At 38.8% G+C, this 19,935-nt stretch overlaps 1 protein-coding gene across 50 annotated transcripts in view; it reads right to left on the bottom strand.

Annotated features, from left to right (window-relative positions):
* Nucleotides 1-18,235, bottom strand: part of HERC1 (HECT and RLD domain containing E3 ubiquitin protein ligase family member 1) — a 203,946-nt gene extending 185,711 nt beyond the window's left edge. For 17 of the 50 annotated variants that reach the window (XM_070577616.1, XM_070577673.1, XM_070577641.1 and 14 more), the window contains exon 1: nucleotides 17,686-17,840. The gene's annotated coding sequence lies outside the window, so the exon portion shown is untranslated. Of the gene's footprint in view, nucleotides 1-17,680; nucleotides 18,014-18,033 lie in introns of those variants that run through there. The other 33 variants (XM_070577631.1, XM_070577812.1, XM_070577827.1 and 30 more) reach the window with 7 other exon arrangements.
* Nucleotides 18,236-19,935: the final 1,700 nt, after the last annotated feature.

Genomic DNA, 19,935 nt, shown 5'->3' with positions numbered 1-19,935 from the left:
TTTCATTAAAAAAAAGAAAATTATCCCAACAAGGATAATCTTCGCATGGATACTAAAACCATTGACATTATATAAGACAAATGGCCTAGATTCTTCAATAAAGTTAATGTCATTTAAAAAAAAAGGGCAGGGGATTGTTCTAGATTAAAAGAGACTAAAGAGACATAAAAATCATGTGAATGTAACTGGATCCTGGATCAGGAAAAAAAAAAACACAAAAGTTATAAAAGATATGTGAGAGCCAACTAGAAAAATTTAAATACAGACCCTGCATATTAGACGATAATGAACTAGTTATTTTCCTTAGGTGTAATAAAAGTGTCCTTATTTTCAGGAGATGCACACCTGAAGAACTTGGTGGGCAGCATGACTACAACCTACGTGGGGAGGGTGACTACAACCTTAGTGACTAAAACCTACTTTCACTTAAAGCAAAATGTGTGTGCATTTAAAGAAAAGAAAAAAAGAAACTGCAGTAATGTGTTACAATTTGTGAAACTAGGTGAAAAGTATATGGGTGTTTATTGTACTATTCTTCAACTTTTCTACAGATCTGACAAATTTTCAAAATAAAAATTTGGTGAGAAGGGCAGAAATAGCTGAATCAGACACAGCTGAGCCCCAGTGCTGTAAAGAGGAAAGAAAAAAAAATGATCATCTTTTACAAAAAAGTATACAGAGGAGTTAAATAAGTATGGTTTTTCCATTTTTAACCATGTCCTTCCTGGCGGAGTATATGTAATAAACTCATTTATTCCCAGGAGTACCTGTATCAAGCAAATATCACGTTTCATTTCCTTACAACGTAATGATTTTCCTTTAAGTAATTACAGTGATACCAGCTCTATAAACTCAAGAGTTAGATTTAGAAGGCTTACTTAGAAGGAGCAGGCAGAAAAATATTGTTCCCATAAACACAGACAGTAAGTTTCCCACCCTTCCTAGAAGGAAGATAAAAGACAGATAATAAGACGACAAGTTTACTTAAGCTTGTGTTTAGCACAAACTGTACAGAAGTAAGCTAACGGTGAGGGAACAGCTAGGTTCGACAAAAATGAGAAGGCAGAACTTTCCATCTCTTAAATCTTCAACCCACATCTTCATTGTTTTAAAACAGTATTCATTCCTATATCAGAAAAAACCTAGGTAAACCTCTATTGTAACATGACTGGAGGTAAATTACAGCAGGAAAAATCTAAATGGCAAATTGTTTTGGAAATAAGCTTAACTATCTTGAATATGTCTACTGTCTTGAGAATTCACTTTTAAACCAAACAATGAAATCACACTATGAAGACCTGACTCAGGAGGAAATGGGAAGCTTTTCTTGTTCCCTCATCTTGAATTCTACCTCCCTCCTGAAAATCTCTCAGGTTGACAGAAAATAGCAGAAATTGAAAATAAGTCCATCCATGTGGAACTAATTAATCAAGCTATCCATTTACTATATGTACACTTCTACAAATATATATTATACTTTGATAAAAAGCTTTTAAAACATTTTTTAATGAAATACCTAGATGCAAGTCTAACAAAACACGTACAGGACCTATATGCTGAAAATTATAAGACAGATGAAAGAAATCAAAGGAGATCAAAATAAATGGAGAGAGATGCCATGTTCCTAGGTTGGAAGACTAAATATAAAAATGTCCTTTCTCCCCCAAACTGATCTATAGATTTAATGCAATACCTATCAAAATCCCAGCAAGAATTTTTGTAGATACAGACAAACTTATTTTTAAATTTACATGGAAAGGCAAAGGAACTAACATAAGTAAAATCATAAGCCTTACTATCAATTTAGAAGAAAATATTGAGAGATGTAAATAAAATGTAACCCAATTCTCAAAAAACAAACACTTTTAAAATAAGACTGTTGCAAATCTGCTTGGGCAAAGACAGCGATTAACAAAGTAAATTACTAGATGCAGTCAATAAAACAGAAAGCAAGATTTGCTGAAGCACTGACTTCAAGTACAAAAATCCATTCCACAACCCAACACAAGAGGCTCCATTCCCCTCCCACCACTCCAATAATAATGATAATCAGAGACAGTTACATACACACACACAAACACACTAAAAGAGCCCATAAACAGAGTGCTCCAAAAGAACCATACTTTATTCTTCTTAATGTTTACTTAAAGAAATCTGAGTTACTTATCTTTTAATCCAGTACAGTGTGAAAAAATTTTTTTCTATCAAACTACAAAACAATCAATTATCCCAAATTCTACAGGAAAATGATACAACAAAGCTTTATACTACTCATTGACTCCCTAAATTAACTTAACCTCAAATAAGTTTTTATCTATTCACCTAGACTTTACTCACAGGTCAGCTATTAGAGTGTGTGTGGGTTGGGGGGAGGAGGTGGGGAGGGGACTATACATCCCAGTTTGTCCAGGACATTACCATTTTATGCCTGTTGTCCTTGCAGGTACTTTTTTACTATGGTAGAGGTAAAAGAGGTAGAGTCTCTTTTAAGAATATAGTATTTCAGGTTATAAAACAATACGTATAGAATTTTGAAAAAATTCTCTCTATATAAAATAGACCCAGAAAAAAATCTGGAGAACTACACATTAGAATTTAACAGTGGTTACTCTTTGTGGTGGGACAGTTTTCACTTTTTTCTTTATATTTCCCTATATTGTCTAAAAAATTATTTTACTAGCCTAGCATATATTACTTTTCACACTTAAGAGGGAGTTATTTCCACTTGTTAAAATGCATGGTTTTTTTCTTTCTGACTCAAATCCTCATCGCATTTCAAAAGCAAGCACTACTCTTCTTTAATATATGTTATTCATTAAGAACTGAGGCAATGTGATACAGTGCAGAGAACTTTAGCTTCTAAGATACTGAAAATCTAAATTCAAGAACCAGCTTTGCTGTGGAAAATATGGAGCCTATCTAATTACACCTTTCAGGATTGTTTAGGGAACCAAATGAGAATCCATGTGTAAGTGCTTTAACACAAGAGTATACTAATGTGAGCTACAATTATTACTACAAGCACTTGAACACACCTATGCAACAGCAGATCTCATACATAAAATGAGGGGGTCTTATTAAGTGAGCTTTAATTCTCTTCTAAGTCTGATATTCTGGTAATAACACCGTCCTCTTAACTCAGCCTTCTACCTGCAACTAATCTATCTCTTTGGGAGGTATACCTTTTTTACGGATAATGGTTCCCGCAACTCCAGGTTTTCTATCTTCACTAGGACACAGCCTGCTCTCCACATTCTTCTCTTATGGCCCTGATTGCCTGAAAATTAAAGAAAATATGTCTGTTCTCTCCAAACAGATTTTAAATCCCCTTTTAATCTAATTTATATTTCATGATCTCCATCTGCTATATCCTGCAGTGTAGAGCAGTGGCTATGCACATGGACCCTGGAGCCAGGCTGCCTAGGTTCAGATCCTGCCTCTGCTATGTCACCAATTCTGTAATGCAAACTTGAACAATTTACTTAATGTCTCTGCCTCAATTTCCTCATCTGGAAAACTGATATAATGACAGTGTGTCTACTGCATAACGTTGTTGTGAAGATTAAATGAATTATAAATTATATATAAAGGACTGAAAACAGTGCCTGGTGTGTAGTAAATGTTAAATATGATTGAAATCCTTTTCTAACACTGTTTTTCTAAAAATATAATGCTTGCAGGCTAAAATAACCACCATTATGTGCCTTTTGTTTCTTCTCATTGAAAAATGTCTTATTTACCCTACCAAAAGTTTCTCCACATCACTATAATGAAGTCATACACACTCTTCATCATCAGATATTCTTCTTTATTCTTTGTTCAAACCCTCTAATCCACCATATTCCAAATTTTTTTCCTCTAGAAAATTTGTTCCACTAGTTCTTCAAGATGATGTGGAGGGGAAAAAAGGTTCAGGGATCAAATAAATTTGGAAAATGCTGAGTTAATATTAAACAAGTTTCTTTACTGTAGGTCTTTTAAACATTAATATGTACTATTACACTCCAAGAGAGAATAAAGTACACATTGTTTACCAAGTTTATTTGATCCCAAAACCCTTTTGTCAAGGAGCCACACTGGGAAATACTGCTGCTCCAATTTTTTGACAACCTTTAATACAAAATATGCTATGTTATGTAAACTCAATATTTTTTAAATATGATTCACACACAAGGTCTGATCTAAAATTTATGCTGAGAAATCTAGCTCAAATAACTAATAACTGCTGCCCTGTGCAAAAAACTTTTGAAATTTCTGAATACAAACAGTGACCTCTAAAAAAACAAACACCAATGACCAACTACACACGTCAGGTCACAAGCTGTTATCTCATGATGGGATGTCAGCCTATTTATTGGCCAAACATCCTTTAAACAAAGTTTTGTGATTCCATATTCCCAAGCTTTCTCTGAATTTTCAATAATAAGGACTTTCACTCTTCCCTTAAAGGAATTCTACCACAGAACCTTGTTAAATCATCTCAGAACCAGTTCTGGCATAAATGCAATGCCCTAGAAACACAATTTACACTGTTGAAGAACTATCCAAAAGAATACCACCTAACACATGAAGAAGGAACAACAGAATTTCACTATTTTGCAATCCCTGATGAATTAATAAATCCAAGCAATGATCACCACAGAGAGAGAGAACAAAACCTTATGTACCTCCTGATAGAAACACAAACCACTCCTATGAACTACTCTCACCAAAAAAAAAAAAATCCGACAAATCTATCAATTTACAGGAAATTCACAAGACAGAAGAACATGTTACAAGACATTACGGAGAGGCAATCTGCAAAATGAGACTATGGGAAACTTCTCAGGGCAAACAACTTGCCTTTTTTTTTTTTTTTGAGGAAGATTAGCCCTCTGCTAACATCTGCTGCCAATCCTCCTCTTTTTGCTGAGGAAGACTGGCCCTGAGCTCACATCCGTGCCCATCTTCCTCTACTTTATATGTGGGATGCCTACCACAGCACGGCTTGCCAAGTGGTGCCACATCCGCACCCGGGATCCGAACCAGCAAACCCGAGCCGCCAAAGCAGAATGCGGGAAATTAACCACTACGCCACAGGGCCGGCCCAACCTGCCTTCTTTTAACAAAAAATTTTAAGAAAGAAAAAAAAAAAGATGGAGAGAGAGTCTAAACATTAAAAGTGATTTAATAGGGGCTGGCCCCGCGGCCAAGTGCTTAACTTCGCAAGCTCCGCTGCAGGCGGCCCAGTGTTTCGTCAGTTCAAATCCTGGGTGCCGACATGGCACTGCTCATCGAACCACGCTGTGGTGGCATCCCACATGCCACAACTAGAAGGACCCACAACTAAGAACATACAACTATGTACTGGGGGGCTCTGGGGAGAAAAAGGAAAAAAAAATAAAAATAAAATCTTTAAAAATAAAAAGTGATTTAATAAACATGTCAAATAGTTGTAAAGTATGGGCCTTATTTGGATCCCACTTTAAGCAAACTATGTGTATTACATAGTTTACATATGGAGCAATCAGAAAAATATGAAACATGATTACATATTTGATGATATTAAGTACTTGCTATAACTTGTTTTTGGTACGATAATGGTATTATGCTTATTTTATAAAAAGAGAGACTCTATCTTTTAGAGAATGAAATATCTGAAATTACAAATTAAATATGTCTGGAATTTGGCTCAAAAAAGTCCAGGGACTGGAGGTGGGGTGGTGGTAGATGGAAATATAGAGGAAACAAGACTGCCTACAATTCTTGAAGCTCAATGATGAGTACATAGGAGCTCTTTATACTATCCTCCCTACTTTTATATTAGTATATGTTCCAAATATTTTGCAATAAAAAGATAAAAACAAAAAATCACTGTCCAGGAATTGACTTACCTGCCTAGGAACTGCAAATAGTCTTTGCAGATTCCCATAATAGATTAATACACAGTCAGGCATAAGTGAATGTAAATTTATGATGATCAAATTATATTTATAAAGTACTACAAGAAATCATTTGACATGAATTTCACTAACAATATGATAAACTCCTCTATATAATTACTCTTTTTACAAGCCTGTTAACAATATTTAACCAATTTATGGCTTTCCATGAAAAAATACAGTAAGTAAAAATTTAAGTAAGATTTATTTCTTAATTTTTATTTATTAAATAAAGCAACAGTCACAGAAAAAAAACTTGCAGACAATATTGCAGAGTCATCGCTATCTTTCTAGTCCTATGGGCCTATGGTACTTCTGGAATTTATCATCAGCAGACTTATTGCATAAGCACTCCAGCTCACTGAGGTCCAAACAGGACTCGTTTTATCTGTGTACAAAAACCCTTTCCTGCCTTCCTACTCTGAAATAAAGAGCCAAACCAACAGATGGCAGACCAAGCGGGAGGGGGTGGTGACAAAGAGGAAGTTACAAGAGAGCACCATGGAAAAAGAAAATAACACTGAGAACTGAAAGATACAAGAATTTAAGAATACAAAATATTCAGCAATTTCTTAGATTTTTGAAAAACAAAGTCACATTTTGTCAATCGTCAATTAAAGCGACATGATTCTGTGAATTTGCATGACTTTATTCCCTTATACAGCATACCTTTAAGAGTTATGAAAAGTCCCTCTTAATATCTCAGACCAATTTAAATTAACCAAAACAATTCAAACTATTCTCAAAGTGAATAATGGAAGCAGGGAACATACTAAACTTTTGTCAGTATTTCACTACTACTATATGTTACATCAGCCTTTTCAGAAGCTACCAAACTTTCTTTTTTGACTTCAAAACAGTAAAGCACCCCCCATGTCAATCTACAATATAATCAAAATAGCATCAATATTATTGCAGCCTAACTGGTAAAAGGTTTTAGAATTAAAATATTGGTTTAAAAAAGATTACAACAATGTTGCTATTAGAATTACAGTTTTAATCTAAATTATATTTCTTAAAAATATCTAGGCTTTCAGTATAACAAACATTAAGAACAGGGCATCTCTGCCTATTCACCATGCCAAATATCTTCTGCTTTCAGATTAAGCAACTTTCCACTCACTCATTTAAGAGATCAAATCCATTAACACCACACAATGGAGAAGTCCACTGCAGAAGTCCACCACTCAATCTCTGGCAGTTTTGCAAAAGAATAGCCACTTCCTTTATGAACAGAATCTTCATGAAAGAGGATCTAGCAACTAGGGTTACTCAAGGGCTCATTCCTCGGGCAGCTACCTCTCTCCTCTGTGGGAGCTTGTTAAACGGCAGAATATCTACCCTCCCTACCTCACATAGGTGTTATGAAGATCAACTGAGAAAATGTTTACCAAAGGACTTTGTAAACTAAAAAGCTATATACAAATGTAAATCATTATTATTTCACTACTTGTTTGCCCTCTAGACAGTTTGCAGACCAAACTTGCTCCATAGTATCAGTGGATTTCAAGGTCTACCAAGAAAAATTTCATATTTCAGGGCATAAAGATCCACTAATATTCACCTTGCTATGACAAAGTCCAATCCTTATACGAATTACTGTTCTCTTCTGACATTTATTCCCCCTCTGTGACAGAACAGAATTAGAAATATTCTTTAAGAAGTCAAAGCAACACGGGGCACCTAAAATTTGTCTTATTGTCACCATGAGTTCCTGAACACCTATGAAGAATGGTCCTGCCCACATGACAATACTTGGATTGGATCAGCCAAAAGCATCACACTGGGGCTTGCCATTTCCATGCTCTGCCCACGCCCCCCAACCCCCCCCCCCCCCCCCCCAGATTCCACCAACACCCTCCTTTGTTTCTGAATTCTAATCCAGGCTCCACCACTTACTGTGATCTCGGGTAAATTATTTAACCTCTCTGTGCTTCACTTTCCTTATCTACAAAATAAATGGGTTAAACGTGGTTTAAATAATTAACAGAACCACCAGATTGAATGTGGTTTAAATAACAGATCAAAGTGCTTAGAATAGTGCCTGGTGCAAGGTAAATGCTCAATAAACGTTATCCTTTCTATGTGCAGCTGTCTACTCCATCACACCACCTTCACTAAATCACATAAATCTTCCCATCATTCCTTCTTTTCAAAAGAATGAGCAATTTTGAGACAGCAGAAACTGTGACATTATTGACAAAATTTCATTATACGTGACTGAATACGTGGTTTTATAAGAAAGATCAATGATGACATAATAAAGATACTGGCCCCCACACACTTTTAAATTATATTAACACATAGATAATATAATCTTCCCAGTTCTAGATTAGTTTATCCTATATTTCTAATACTATCAGTTAGCAAAGCTACTTACTTGAATTCTATCACGTAAAATTCTCCAGACAATTTTATGGTACAGTGACTAACAGGAACGGTCTTAAAACAGGCAAAAATTAAAAGGGCATCTATAAATGCTACTATATTAAATTTTAAAACAGCTTGGACAACAGTGTATTCCCCCCAAAATCAAAATCAATAGAGACTTTAAATCAAGCTTAGAGTGAAAAAAAAAAATACCTTCCCAGAGCAAGAGAAATTATGACTATTAACATCACTACCATTATAAATAGAGGATAACCATAGAGTATGTTAAACACTGCAACAAGCACAAGAGCTAAACTCCAAGCTTATCTTTTACATATTACTGAGCACATCCTATGCACAACTATATGCTCTTGATAACGTCATAAATCCTAAATCTTAACACTTCATATGTGAGCACCCAATGCAAAAAATTCACAGCGTTGTTTCTTAAAAGTTAAGAAACTATTTATACTTTCTAAATAGTTCTCCTTTGGCTTAATAGTTCTCCTTTGGCTTAAAACCTTAAAAAAAGTAAAATCACTTAATCTAATTTAAAGACAATTTTACTCCAAAGACAACTTCCTAGAGCTGCATCCCTGACTGACTATGTGCCAGGGACTTTTCTAGGCACTGGAATGAACAAGACATATAAGATTCCTGCTCTCATGAAGTTTACTTTCAGTGAGGAAGAAAAATAAACAAATAGACAAATAACTCATTAAATTTCAGGAAGCATAAGTGCTATAAAAAATAAAGCAAAAGAGACAAAAAGAAGAGGGGGAGGTGATCGCTATTTTCTATAGTGTGATCACTGAAGATCTTTCTAAAGAGAGAGACTCTGAGAACCCCTCTTTAAGCAGGCACCTCAACGGTGTGAGGGAGCAAGCAGTGCAGAGATCTGAAGGAAGAGCACTCCCAGCAGAGCAAGAACAAACATTGAGCCCTGGAATGCACATGGCATGACCAAAGAATATAGGGATGTTCAGTATAGCAGAATTGGAATGAACAGAAAGAGGTAAGCAAGGACTAACTGCATCACAGAGGACCTTGTAGGCAATGGCTGCGAATTTGGCTATTATTTTAATTGTAAAAGGAAGTAATTTTAAAGTATTAGATAGAAAAAAGGAAGTAATTCTAAAGTATTAAATAGAGGAGCGGCCTGATTAACCGTTAAAAAGATCATTCTAGCTATGAAGTGAAGAATAGACTGTAGGAGGTCAAGTGAGAAAGCAGGGAAATCAGTTAAGAAAGTATTGTAATTATTTAAGCAGGAGATGATGGTGGTTTAGACCAGAGTAATAAGGCAGAGATGACGATATGTGATCAGATTAGAAATATATTCAAAAGATGGAGCCAAGAGGATTTGGTGACGGCCTGGTTATAGGGTATAAAGAAAAGAGAAGAATTACAGATGACACCTAGGCTTTCGGCCTGAGTGACTAGTTAAATGATCCTGCCATTTACTAAGAGCAGATTCAGAGGAAACGATGAGGAAGGAATCACACCTTCCGTGCTGTGCAAATTTAGTTTGAGATGCCTATTACACAGCCATTTGAGATGTGGAATAAGCAGATGAACCATGACTCTGGACCTCAGGGAAGAGGTCTGGCCTGAAGATATAAACGTGGATGTCAATCAGCAAATAGATAGTTTTTAAAGCCACAGAAATGGATAAATGTAGATGGGAAAGACTTTTTTGTTTAATCTTCACATCAGACCTACGAGGAAGCAACTATTATTATTCTCACTTTAAAGATCAGGAAACTGAGGCTAAGAGATTAAGACTTGTCCAACATCATGCTGCTAATAAGTGGGAGAGTTAGGGGGAAAACACAAAGATCTAACTGACTACAATGACCATGACCTTTCTCAACTGAGGTTCATCTGAACGACAAATCTTGAAGTGAAAATTGGAGTGAATATTTTTCTCAATTCTCCCAAGGATGATAGATAACTAACGTCATTCTAGATGCACTGGACACAAGTTAATTCTTTACATACAATGAATGTCCAAATGTCCTAGAGCATTGGGGTTTAGTTTTCTCTTGGAACCCCAGTTGAGAAAAAAACTATTATTCTGTTATTACTATTCCACCACCACCACTACTACTACTACTACTACTAGGAATCATTTAAAATGAGACAGAGATTGGTGAACAACTTAAGTAACCACCCTGTGACTTTTCATGGCATTCTCTTTGTAACCAGTAAAATCAAGTGTTATTTGGGGGTTTTATAGCACCAAAGGTGATTTTATCTTAAGACCACACCAGACCTCTACTGCTTCCATTCACAATCAGCACTCAGCATCTGTTTTCCTGAGACATTAGTTCATCAGAAGACCACTAGAAAGTAAGCTTCTCCGGTACAAGAATCTTCGTTTTTTCATTAATGTGTTCCAAGCACCTGGAACAGTGCCCTTTCTGGGAAAGAACCGAAATTTCCAGCCTCACTGGGCAGACCGTTACCTAGTAAAATGCAGACTTTTTCAATGTTGTCTTAGTTAGCTTGGCACCACTAAAATCTGATAGGATTATCCTAATCCAGAACTTACTCTTGATTTCATCTTCCTTAAGATTGGCCTTCTTTCTTATAGAAACATAACAGGTTCCAGATACGGCCATTACTGGTCAAATAACTACCATACTATGGTTTCAATATGTATTGTGTGTACTGTTCAGAATATCTAGCATACAATGTGAACCAATAACACTATATTATACATACTCTACAGGAAAAAATATTCTCCTTACAATTTCAGTTACCCTCTGTTAAACACAAGTATTTCAGAGCACAAGTATTATGAATCAATGCAGCAACTCCATTAAATGCAAAAGGTTTCAAATGAGCAACTCTGGCTAGACCAGAAATTGCATTCCAATTGATTTCACCTGCACATAATAACCTACATGTATCAGTGCAATATTAGTAGACAATCTATTTCATTTTCAAGCTATAAGAACCTGCCAACCATAGGCATTAAGTGCCCTTCCACAACAGGTTTGGTCACCTAAATGACTACAGAGCCTTTTTTAAAATCAGTCATCTCTGGCAAAAAAAAAAAAATTAAAAAGCACACCACCACATTCTGTTGGTGAGGCTGTAGGGAAAACAGGTGCTCTCATACATTACTGGTGGAAATGCAAATTAGTACAACACTTCTTGGGGTAAACTTGGTAATGCCTAACACAACTACACATGCACTTAACTTTTTTTTTTTTTAAGAAAGATTAGGCCTGAGCTAACATCTGCCGCCAATCCTCCTTTTTGCTGAGGAAGACTGGCCCTGAGCTAACATCTATGCCCATCTTCCTCTACTTTAAATGTGGGACGCCTACCACAGCATGGCTTGCCAAGCCATACTATGTCCGCACCAGGGATCTGAACCGGCGAACCCCAGGCTGCCGAAGCGGAACGTGAGAACTTAACCACTGCACCACCAGGCCAGCCCGCACTTAACTTTTGACCCAGCAATCCCACTTACAGGAATATATCTTGAAGATATACGTCTAATAATACAAAAATACATATGCACAGATCATTTATATTGCAACACTGTTTATACTGCAAAATATATGAAACTAACCTAAATGCCCATATATAGAAGAATGGTTGAAAATATTAGGATACATCCACAGAGTGGAGAACTATACAGCTGTAAAAAAAAGAATGCAGAATATCAAAAGAATGAACTGATTTGAAGTGATTTCCAGGATATACTGTTAAGCGAAAAAAGTAAAGTGCAAAAGAGTATCTATAATAAGCCACTCTTCATATAAGAAAGAAGGGAACAAGAAAACGGTTTGGCGGTTCCTCAAGAAGGTAAACATAGAGTTACCATATGACCCAGCAATTCTACTCCTAGGTATACACCCAAGGGAACTGAAAACATTTGTCCACACAACAACTTGTACGGGAATGTTCACAGCAGTATTATTCCTAACAGCCAAAAAATGGAAAATTAAATGTCCATCAATTGTCGCATGAATGAACAAAACATGGGACAGACATGCACCACATAACATTTCGGTCAACCACGGACCACATATACAATGGTGAAGATTTGTACCATATGGCCTATGTGTATAGTAGGCTATACCATCTAGGTTTGTGTAAGTATACTCCATGATGTTCTTGTAAGGATGAAATCACCTAATGATGCATTTTTCAGAACATATGCCCATCGTTATATGACATATGACACTATAATCATATAATGGAATACCATTCAGCCATAAAAAGGAATGAAGTACTGATACATGCCACTACATGGATGAACCTTGAAAAAATTATGCTAAGTGAAAGAAGCCAGGCACAAAAGTCCACATATTATATGCTTCTATTTACATGAAAAGTCCAGAAAAGGAAATTTCATACAAATACAAAGTAGATTACTGGTTACCAGAGACTGGGGAAGGAGGAATGAGGAGTCATTGCCAATGCATACAGGGTTTCTTTTTGGGGTGATGAAAAATGTTCCTGAATTAGATAGCAGTGATGGTTGTACAACCTTGTGAATATACTAAAAACTACTCAACTGTACACTTCAAAAGCGTGAGTTTTGTGGTACATGAACTGTATCTCAATTAAAAACAACCAGGAAAAAAAAAAGAAAGGAATATACACAATCTGTTCATTTGTGTAATAATGGAAGGATAAACCAGAAACGGAAGAGACTGGTTACCAACACGGCATGGAAAACAGGTGGAGGAAACTGGGGGGGATGCGAGTGGGGTAATAGGAATAAGGAGTGACACTTCTCTGAGTATATCTTTTTATGTAGTAATGTTTAGTAATAGTAATGTTTCACATACCAAAGTAAATAAGTAAACAAATAATTAAAATCAACCAAGATTGGAGGAACCCAAAATGGAATACAAAGAGTAAGAAAAGAACCTAACTACATTACAAATGAATAACATAACCACACTAACGGGAGTGAGGAAGAAAAGAACTAACCTAAGTAACTTTGGAAAACAGTATTTTGACTAGATACTGTAAGGTTAAAGACAAAAAAAAAAGGGACACAAATACTGCACTCTAATGAGCAAATACGTTTCTCATAAGGGTATGATTAGCAATCAGGTTCTACCTGATATGCCTTCTAAAAGTGAATAAATTAGTATACTACAGATAATGAGAGCCAGGTTTCCCTCTGTCAGAAAAAAAGGTACAAATAAAAAAAGGGGAAAGGTTGGAATGAACCTTGTAGTGTTGGACTGGAATAGAAGATATCAATATGAGCTCACGGTTTTTAACATACATAGAAATAGATGTGTGTGAGTGTGTGCACGCATGCCTGCTTGCATGCGTGGGTTAGCATATACACATATATTTCCTAGCATTTCTGAGGGCCTAGGAGCAATGACATCCCAATGAGCACACCTAGCACCCAGATCTTGATTTAAATTATTTTCTCCAATAAAAGGAACCAGAGCTCAGAGAAGCAGTTGATTCCAGGACTGGCACAAGGAAAGATACAAGATGAGCATGGAACAGCCTGTGGTGCCAGAATATAAGGAAGTGCCCAAAAAAGGGTGGAGGCCAATCTGAAAGAGCTCCTAATGGCCAAAGTTGAAACAATTTAAGCAACAAAATAACGATACTATTGGATTATAACCCATAGAATAAAATAAATACCCATGAGATCATATTTATATAAATAATGATTGATTGAATAAATAAATGAGGAAGGGACATCTTTTCCTTACAGAAGAATTCCAATAATAAATGTAAAAGGAATGAGGGGAATACAAAATCACCATGAGGTAAATACCACAGTAATAACTGTTGCAGAAAAGATCCACCAATGGATCAGTGAGAGAAAGTTTGAGGAGAAACAGTATATCTGCATAGTCTTAAAGCATTCCCCCAAGATATGTATCAATTACAAAAGGAAGAATAGTAACTTGACAGGGGACAATACAGCAGAGACTACCTTAACAAAGCAATCAAGATTAAAATATTACTAGCAATAAGATATAACAACGCCATGTACCCTCTAATATGATACACTGAGAAGGACACGTCACTTTTTGTGGTTTTCTTGCAAGTATACTTAACCTCAATCTAATCATGAGAAAAACATTAGACAAACCCAAAATGAGAAAAATTTTACAAAGTAACTGACCAGTACTCATCAAAAGTGTCAAGGTCACGAAAAACAAGGAAAAACTGAGGAACTGTCACAGATTGGAGGAGACTAAGAAGATACAACAACTAAATGCAATGTGGGATCCTGGAACAGAAAAAAAAGGCATTGGGGAAAATGTGATGAAATTCAAATGAAGTCTGTCGTTTAGTTAATAGCATTACACCAATTTCCCAGTTTTGATCACTGTGCTATGATTATATAAATCACGAACATTAGGGGATGCTGTGTGAAGAGTATACAGGAATTCTCTGTACTATCTTTGCAACATTTCCGTAAATTTAACATTATTTCAAAATAAATAAATAAAATCCATTAATCGATCATCTTATACAATTGTCGTATTTCCTTGCTCAGGGATCTCATCTGGAATTTAATATTCCCATTAATTTAGAGGGCCCAATAAGTAACAGCAGAACAAACTAAAATCATAAAAATCAGATCTGGCATCTAAAAAGTAAATTATCTACACTATGTTCCCTTATATTTTTTTTAGTTAAAAACATTTGCTAGGTATTGTGACTTTACTGACTTTGCAAACTTCTTTCTAAATAAGTGATCAATGTTTTACGTTTTCAACATCATGATAATCTGCAGTATGTGCCCATACAAGGCATTTCATTTGTCTGGTAAGCCAAAGTTTATTTACATTAAAATTTTATCCTCAATAGATTATAGGAAGTTTGTTACGTATTACTGCAAAGTTGTCCAACTACAAAATTCAAGTTCTGGGGCCAGCCTGGTGGCGCAGCAGTTAAGTTCACATGTTCCACCTTGGCGGCCCGGGGTTCATCGGTTCAGATCCCGGGTGCAGACACGGCACTGCTTGGCAAGCCATGCTGCTGTAGGCGCCCCACATATAAAGTGGAGGAAGATGGGCACGGATGTTAGCTCAGGGCCAGTCTTCCTCAGCAAAAAGAGGAGGATTGGCAGCAGATGTTAGCTCAGGGCTAATCTTCCTCAAAAAAAATAATAATAATAAAATAAAATTCAAGTTCTCTTTCACAAGTCAATTTGCTTTTATCCTAACACAAATTTCTCTCCACACTCCAAACCATAAAGTTCTCATTATTATTATTTTAAGTTCTGAAAGTCTAAATTTTAAAAGATCAGCTGTTCAATGTATCCAGTCCTTTTTTTTATTTCAAACATCAAGATGGAGTAATTTAGTATTTGGGGAGGGCAGGGAACACTTAGGACATCAGAACTGTATTGCTATTTATTATTTGCATCCTCTAATAACCAACCTAGCCCCAATCAACAATACAGTCTTCAAAATTCCTTTAATCAAACAGGATTTTCAGGAGATGTTTATATTAATAAGCAGACTAAGTGCCAAGTTTACATTTGCTTTCTCCTTTATCCACCACCAAGATGCGTGCATTGAGAGTGGAATACATGACCAGCAAATGAATGGGTAAGTGTCACATGTAAACAGCATGACTAGAAATTTAAGAAGCAAAGCGATAAGAACCTTAGGGAAAGCAAAATTCATAAAAGTTTAGAATTACAAGAGGCCTTAATAGACCATTTAATCCATTCTGATGACAACTCCAGACAGATGACAATCTATCCTATTTTTAAAAGCCTCCAGATTTCCAACCTCCCTAGATGTCTCATTCTGCCATATAATTCTGTCATGTGATTCGGGGGAAATATTACAAGACTATCCTTTGCCCTACCTAATGATCTATTTTCTCAAATAATAGAACAATACATTTTAACTCACTCCCAAGATACGCAAACGTGTACAGGTGCATAATACACATGCATGTATATATATATGCACATATATGCACACAGGCACCTAAGACACTCAGTTTTGCTTGTATAAACACACACTATAGAAACCCAGACAAGCAAAGGCACATATCCACCCTATCCCAATCAAAAAAGCACTAACAACATCAAATAACGATTTTGACCTAAAAATAACCAATGGAAATTAATTTTATAAAACCTTTAAGGTAACCAGGTTTCTTCTATGAATAAACAAAGCTTATCTGTTTTCCACAAGTACTGCTTCTTTTCAGTACCCACCACAGGCAGAATTCTAAAAACACATATGTACTGGATCCAAGCAGAAAGTAATTTTTTAATGTTTGATTGTTAAAACCATTTAGCTAACAATCATTTTGGAAAAAGGCCCAATGAAATAGATAGCAATGACAGAGTACAGCCAGTGATAACGAACAAGTAACCAGTTTTAATCAAGCAGGCCAAAGAAGTGACTCAAATAAAACAAATCATTTTTGGAACATATATAGAATGGGGAAGTCCCAATCAACAATGAGCCAAATACTACTTGAAAAAATTAAGCGTTAGGAAATACACTAAAATGTTAACCATGACATGCTATCTCTAGAAATTGAATTACAAGGATGAGTTAGTTTGTTCAGATTCGGTATTCCTATTATTCTGATTATCCATATTTTCTACTGTATTATAGACAATATTTTAAAATTAAGGCAAATTCTGTCCCCGTGTTTCACAGCAATTTAGGACGGAGAGCATGTCTTTTATATAACCTCCAGAGAGAGGTGGTACCAGCTCCGGTCCTCCCCGTGTCTCCCGTGAACCTGCCACCCATCACAGAAAAGGTTTCATCATTTTCCCTGGGACAGCTCCCTGTCATCATCATCCTCATCTCATCCCACAGGCTAAACAATGCATCTCGTCTCCCCTCCAGGTAGCAGAGGCTTTATAAATTATTTTATCGAAGTGGGAGATTTGGAGAAAGGTTTACTAGATGATGAGCTGCCCAAGGCAGAGGAAAGGAGAAAGACACCTCGTCCCAACCTCCACCCCTCAGAAGGCAGACGGCAACAGGGGGCACCGGGGTCACGGCTCTCTCGGATCCCGAAAGAGTCGGGCAGCCGCACCCCCAGCCCGACCCCGGCCAGGACAGCGGCGCTCGTTAGCGAAAAAGGGGTCGGGGAGAAGGTCCGAGACCCGACCCGGAGGGCCGAGAGACATGTGCGGCGAGCGGCGGGAGGGGCGGGTCCTTCCGCCCTCTGGGGCGAGCGGCTCGGCTTCGAACGCGGCTCTGAAGGCGCTCGGGCAGCGGGAGGCCTCCGGGGCTGGAGGGCCGCACCGCGCCGAGGGCTCCCACAGGCCTCGCCCGCCGCCCACCCGGGACCCCGGCGGCCCCGCTCGACAGCGGCCCGGGAACGGTCCCAGCCGGCCCTGCCCGCCGGCGCGGCACAGGCGGCCAGGAGGGCAGAAGATGAGGGGTTACCGTACGCTGCTCCGGAGCTGGCAGGGTTAGGACGCGGCTCCAGCGACCCGAAGCCGGCTCGGCAGCGGCTGCGGCGGCCGCGTCCTTTATTTTTGCTGCAGCAGCGGCGACTTGTCAAAGGGAACGACGTAAGAGGCGGTGGCAGCGGCGGCAGGCGAGTATCGCGGGATTTGGGCGGAACTCTCGCGCAGTCTGGAACCCTCACCCCGCCCCCCAAGCCCCGCGCGGGAGGCGAGAGGGGCTGAGGGTGGAGCGCCGGGGCGAGGTTGTGGGCAGAGGGAAAGAGGGAAAGGGATTCAATGGGAGACGGGAGCCTAGGTTCTGGGGACACCCCGTCCCCGCGCAGCCCTCACCTTTCAGCCCTCGCAGAGTCCGGACAGCCCTGTCCGCCCGCGGAGACCGGCCTCTGCCTATGAGACACAATTGGGGGCGTTTCACAAAGGGCGGTGAGGAGTGGGGGGCCTGCCAGCGCCCCCCGGTATCCTCGTGGTGAGCGGGGAAGACCGCCCGGCGTCCTAGTGCTGCGGGACGCGGCGACGCGTGGAAGCTGACGGCAGGGGCGGGGCGGCCCCACCCCTTTATCTCGGCCGCGCGCCCCGCGCTCTGCGCTCTTTATCTCCCGTCCCGCCCGGCCAAGACCTCTGGCCGGTTGATTTCAGTCTCATGAAAGCGTTTCACTTGACCTACTTCCATCTTATTATTCATGTCTTTGCGCTGCAGGACTGCCAGAACCCTGCAGATGCTGGGGGCTGCCACTCCTCGGTTTTCTTTTCCGCCGAGGAACGCGGAGGTAAATTGTCCTTTGGGTGACACATCCTTGATCATGACCCCGACCCCTGCAATGAAGTCCCATGAGGGGAGGGACCCTGACTGGCTTGGTCATCACTGTATCCCCAGCACCTAATACCGGTGCAGGTGCTCGTTGAGTTGTTGAATGAATAGTCCTTTCCGTCTTCTTTCTGCATCTGTTCTTGCTCCTAGACTCCTGTATTTCTAGCCACCTTCCTGGTGTCCTTCGTTGAAAATATTCTACTGAGCACCAATTATGTGTCACTAACTGAGGATATGGAGCCGGTCTCTGCCCTCCAGAAGTTCACTATCTAATTGGGGACATAAGAGGGATACTCAACAAAGAAGCGATGTCTGTGTCACTAATGTAAAAAATTATGGTATAGGCAGAAAAGGGAGTGCTTGCCCGTGGTCAAATTGGATATTTGTGAGGCAGTTTAGCCCAAGAGTTATTTGACTCGCTTGTTTTCAGTGTCAGACATAGGTGAGAATTCCAGAATCCCACTTACCAGGTGTATGACCATGGGCAAGTTATTTGACCTCTCTGGACCTCAGTTCCTTATCTGTTAACTTAAAATGTTGTTCTTATTATCACAGGGTTCCTGTGAAGAGTAAAATATATATAAAGCTCCTGACACATATTAATTACTCATTAAATGGTAGTCCTATTATGTGTGTAACGTAAGTTTATACATATAAAATGTGTATCTATTTCTGGTAAACTGGATGTGAAGGAGCGGGTAGGTATGGAGTGACGTCATTGTTACTAGTGCTTTATGATCTGGTATTGGGTGTGAAGCTGAGACAAGGCTAACAATCTCCCTTGTCATTCTCATTTTAACTTGCTGCTGATGCAGGCATTTGTGCCACTCACAAGCATTCCATGACGTTCCATTTCTCTTGGATTTGTAAAACTGTACTGCTTTTGCCCATTCTCTTTCAAGAAAAACAAGAAAAAGACTGCTTATTTTATTTTGGGGGTGGGAGATTAGCCCTGAGCTAACATCTGCTGCCGATCCTCCTCTTTTTGCTGAGGAAGCCTGGCCCTGAGCTAACATCTGTGCCCATCTTCCTCTACTTTATACGTGGGACGCCTACCACAGCATGGTGTACCAAGCGGTGCCATGTCCACACCCGGGATCCTAACCAGTGAAACCCCTCTCACCGAAGCAGAACGTGTGCACTTAACTGCTGCACCACTGGGCTGCCCCAAGACTGCTTATTTTAAAGGCAACAGTTAAGTTTGCACGTTCTGCTTTGGCGGCCTGGGGTTCACTGGTTCGGATCTCGGGTGTGGACCTATGTACGCATCGCTTGTCAAGCCATGCTGTGGCAGGTGTCCCACATATAAAAAGGTATAGGAAGATCAGCATGGATGTTAAGTCAGGGCCAGTCTTCCTCAGCAAAAAGAGGAGGATTGGCGGCAGGTGTTAGCTCAGGGCTAATCTTCCTCAAAAAAAAATAAA

This window comes from Equus przewalskii, chromosome 1, assembly GCF_037783145.1.
Source record: "Equus przewalskii isolate Varuska chromosome 1, EquPr2, whole genome shotgun sequence".
In the NCBI taxonomy this organism is placed as follows: Eukaryota; Metazoa; Chordata; class Mammalia; order Perissodactyla; family Equidae; genus Equus; species Equus przewalskii.
This window is presented reverse-complemented; position numbering and strand designations above follow the sequence as displayed.